Source organism: Macrobrachium rosenbergii, chromosome 56, assembly GCF_040412425.1.
Source record: "Macrobrachium rosenbergii isolate ZJJX-2024 chromosome 56, ASM4041242v1, whole genome shotgun sequence".
In the NCBI taxonomy this organism is placed as follows: Eukaryota; Metazoa; Arthropoda; class Malacostraca; order Decapoda; family Palaemonidae; genus Macrobrachium; species Macrobrachium rosenbergii.
This window is the reverse complement of record NC_089796.1, coordinates 18,539,302-18,544,301: the sequence shown is the minus strand read 5'-3', so window position 1 is coordinate 18,544,301 and position 5,000 is coordinate 18,539,302. Positions and strand designations below refer to the sequence as shown.

General features: G+C 35.5%; 1 protein-coding gene across 15 annotated transcripts in view; it reads left to right on the top strand.

Moving 5' to 3' along the window:
- LOC136836607 (titin) overlaps window positions 1-5,000 on the top strand; it is a 356,015-nt gene that overhangs the window by 30,145 nt on the left and 320,870 nt on the right. The window lies entirely within an intron of this gene.

Here is a 5,000-nt window from a genome sequence, read left to right as displayed (position 1 = left end):
TGATATATATTATATATATGTATGTATTTATGTATATAAACTCTTCTTCTTCTTCAAACCCTAAAATTTAACACTTATAAAGGCGACGCAAAATGCGGAGTAGTGTCCAAATTAATTGCAGATCTAGAGCAGGAAAATTATTAATTCGATAAGAAATAAGAAATTGGTTAAAAAATGAGTAAGATGAAGAAATAAAAGGAAGGAAAACACAAATAGGTACCAAGGACAAGGGCAGCTGCCAAGTTCGGGATAGCTTAAGTGTCCCCAGTTGCCGCTTTCTAATGGCTTAAAAACTTAGATAAAGCCTCAAGGGGAAGACTTAAGTGTCGACGATTAGAATAAATGATGAAATTCTCGATGACACCAAATGTATTTCCTTTTGACAATTGTTGGCTCCCTCTTTGTTCCAGGAAGTGACGTCATTCTGTCAGATAATGTCACGAACAAAATGTTTCGGTTTGAAAACTATTGACGCCATTCGGATAGTCCAGTGCACAGCAATGAATGAGTCAACTGCAAATAGAAATGGTCGTTGGAAATGCTCTCTCTCTCTCTCTCTCTCTCTCTCTCTCTCTCTCTCTCTCTCTCTCTCTCTCTTTCTTTCTCTCGTGTTCAAAGAGGTGATGTCATTCTGATGGCTAACGTCACGATAAGAGTGAATCGGTGAATCAATTCCAGATATATTTAGTCTTTAATAATTGTTTGCTGCTTTCAAACAAGCGATAAAATTGTAATAGACTGAGCAGGAAGGAAAATTTAAAATACGGTTAGTCGGTGAAAATTGTCTGATGTCCTTATGGAAATGGCACCTCTTTTATAGCTAACATCATAGCTAAAAAGGCTTGATTTGAAGAAATTGTTTCCCTTGAAAGTTGTTTGCTTATTTTGCGTTACTGAAAGTGCCTTCTATTTAATACGTCACCTCACATCAAACAAAATGATTTGGTTTCCAATATAACTATTATTCTGTGAAATTGGTTTGACTTTTTTTTTGTAGGTTTTATCAATTGCCGCAGTTTTGTGTGCTAATGTTTCAGGCAAGAGGATTCGTTTTCAGTCACATCATTTACTTAATTTCCCTTAGAGATGCAAACGCTTTTATTTTAGGAAGTGACGTCAGTTTGATAGCTAAAGCCTCAACAGATGGTTTTTATCAATGTCAATTGCTGGCATTTACTGCCTTGTGTTTTTGTATGTACCTCATTTTTACTTCAGATGATGTCAATAAAGGCTGGTTGAAACACAGTCGGCTAAAATATGCGGAAATTATTCACTGTTTTCGGTGTTAATTTCTAATGAAAATCAGTTTCGAATGCTCTTTCAGTCGTTCCAGTTTCGTTATGACACACTGACACTTAATCCAGACTGCTAGAATTCTGTAGCAAGCATGAGTGTTTTATAAGTTAGGAGTTTAACACCCACCACCGCCGGCCACACAACCAAAATTTTATCAGGTTCGGGATAAAATGGGTTTAATTTTTCACAAATGTAATGAAACACCTCTGGGAGATAATCCAAATGAATTTTTTTTTATAAAATTGTGAATATGATTCCTTTTGAAGTCTGGCTGTACATTAAAAAGAAATCTCTCTAAAGAATTCCGTATGAACTATTTTCACAAAATTTCGTTATGTTCTATCGCAACGTTTCTTTAGGTCTCACCGCCTCACCTAATTACCTTGGTAACGTCTTGGGACGCAGAATTGGCCGCAGGAAAGGAAGTAAAATATTTTTAAAAAGGTGTTTCTTCCTTTTTTTCACTTGGGGAATCAAGTGCCAACGAGATCGCAGAGACTTGGCTGCTTCTTGCCGCGATCAACAAGGCTCTTGTGTGTGTATGTATGTGACCTCCTTTGATATGTTTATTTATTTATTTAGTTTTCTTCGGGACGCTGAAGATTGTTATTGGAAGCAACGCCTCCTTTATTAACATCTGATGGTCACGTTTTTATTTTCCATTGTGATGCAAAAAATTGCATTAAAACTAATGTCTTGTTTCAACAACTGACTGGCATATTTGTGTTTACTTGTATTTATTTATTTAGTCATTTTTTTGTAATGAGCTATAAACACCTAGTCAGACAGTGCCCCTTATAACACCTGACTCATTGAACAGCATGTGGGCGATTTTTATAGTTTTATTTATGGATATAGGTTTTCTGGACGTTTCAGATTTTCAGTTGATATCAGCGTCTTGTCACGTCTGAACGGCTGCTGTTGAATACATAGTGGGTTTATACAAACAAATATTTCAGTGCATTATCTAGTGTACATACATACACATATATATTATATTTATATATATGTACACACACACACACACACACACACACATATATATATATATATATATATATATATATATATATATATATATATATATATATATATATATATAGAGGAGGAAGAGTTGGATGTTATTTTACCTCGGTTTCTTGATACCATACGACGACCCCATGTAGTCTTTTCATATTTGATTACAAAGTCATGCGGGTATTGCATCTTTATACATAATACTTTGTATATCGTTATCTATCTTTTGATCTGTCTTGTCATCTAATCATTTTATCTATCCATTGTTTGTGCCTTTGTTTTGTGTTTGTTGCGTGTAATGAAATATGCGTATGACATCATGTTATAAGCATAACAGGTTTTTCGTTTGTGCATAATGTTTGTATGTTTGCCGGATTTTTGTGTGTAATTTAATTAAAAGCGATTGTTCAGATGATAATAGCAATGCATTGTTGATGTATAACGTCGTGATAACACTTTACATTATCCTTGCGAATCGCACGTTCAAATATTGTTAATGTCAAGATTACACTGTGTTATCCGTCGCATAGAAAATATTTTAGCACATGCTATGAAAACGCTCCTCGTTATTCTACCTGTAGTCCGTTTAGTTATGTGTAATATCGAGATAACACTCTATGTTATCCTTGCGAATCACATGTTTAAGTAATGGTTAATGTCTTTATTACGCCATGTTATCCTAAGAATGGAGTATGTTTCAGCGTATGATACGAAAGCGCTCCATGTTATTCCCCGTATAACTCGCTTAGTCGTGTATAATTTCGAGAAAGCACTTAACATTATCCTTCCAGTAAAACATATTTTAACTTATAATACGAAAACATTCTACGTTATCCTACGCATAACATTTAGTTATGTGTAATATCAAGATAACACTTGACGTTATCCCTAGCGCAGCGTAGGTTTTGGCTGTGTGCTTTATTCTAAAGTACTGTGCTGTTCCGGCTTATAACCGCACTCTTTGTATGTGGGAGATAAACTCGGGATACAGGCGTGGGGAAATGCGTCTGGACTGGCTGCTACTTGCTATGCTGGAGAGAGAGAGAGAGAGAGAGAGAGAGAGAGAGAGAACTCTGGTGCCGAAGATGCTTGTATGGTGCCAAAGGCCAAGACTGGCAGCCTGCAATACAGGGTAAGATTTTTTTTTTTTTATGGCGGTTCTTTCTTTATTTGTTACTCTCTTTAGTAGGAAAAAAATACATATATATACCTGTATTATAACAAATAAAAGAAAGAACCGCCATAAACACACACATATATATAAATATATATATATATATATATATATATATATATATATATATATATATATATATATATATATATATATATATATATATATATATCATACACACACACAATATGTTGTCTGTATGTATGGATGTGTACATATGGACTGTGCTTCGTTTGGTTTTTGTCAATTACGCCCTGTTGGAACAGATAAGTTGTTTATTTGCTCCAGCTAAAATCTGCGTGATGCTATAGTCTCTAAAAGGAGTGTGAAAGTGGAATGCACAGATGAATTTACTCTCAAATGTCTTTATATCGCTTGTAGCTTCTTCATCCTTATTTGCTTGCTTTCTGTTAATTAACTGAGCAATCTGATAGAATGTTGATGGACAGGCAATAAGTTTTACAAAGTTAAAACTTAAGGAAGTTTTAGGTGAAAAACGGTCCCTTCCACTGGAATAATACTACTCTGTTGGCTCTCGGGCTTCATTATAATACACTGCTACACCTTTCACCAGACAGCTAAGATTTTCCTACTCTCAACCCATCGCCTACATCCGGGTTTGTGACGGGCATATTTGTATAGTCCCATGGTAAAGTTTAATTGAAATAGTAACGGTTAAAATGTCACTTTCCTTTCTTTTTATTTGGTTTTAAGTACTTGGCAGACATCACTGGCATTATTCACTCTCGGCGTTCGAGTACTATATTTTAAATGAGTAATCCCAGTTAATCCATTGCTACTTGACATGTAAGTGAAAACCGGTTTCAGTTTTTTCAGCTTGACATTCGAATGGTCAGAACAGTCAACCCGGGCACCTTTCTTCTTTGTTCATCTGTTGCAGGTAAACGGTAGAAATCGGTTAACCTCGGATTACTGTACCAGGTTCATTGCCTGGTATGTTTCATTCCGATGCCAAGCTTTGGAATTCACTTCCTGCTTCTGTTTTTTCTGACAGTCTTCCTTTAGGAGGCAGGTCTATTGCTTCCTTCTTGGTTAAGCCCCCCATTCTTTCTTTTCTCTTCCTGGGCTACAAAAGGGCATTAGGTTACCCGTCTCACTACTTCTCCGAAAAAAAAAAATTAGCAAGTAATTGTTTATTTTTGTATTTCCAAACAGCCAGGGATTTGAACTGCACGACCTTACTAAAGAAACCGGCATTTGTGCATTGTCTCTTATATCCAGCGACATTGTTGATATGGCTGCCAACAAACGTACTGAGGTATTAAGCCAAGTCTGTGTCTCGCTGTTTTACCCACATGTAAAAAAAAAAAAAAAAAAATCTAACTCCTAAAAGGCCGGGGTATCTTAACTCGACTCAAAATGTTTACGTTGTAGCTATAGAAGTGTTGAAGTTCTCAGTACAGATTATCATAAAGCTAACTTCCTTTTGATGAATAGTTGTAGTTCAGTACGTTACATTAAACAGTATATAATGATACTGAGGACAAATTTT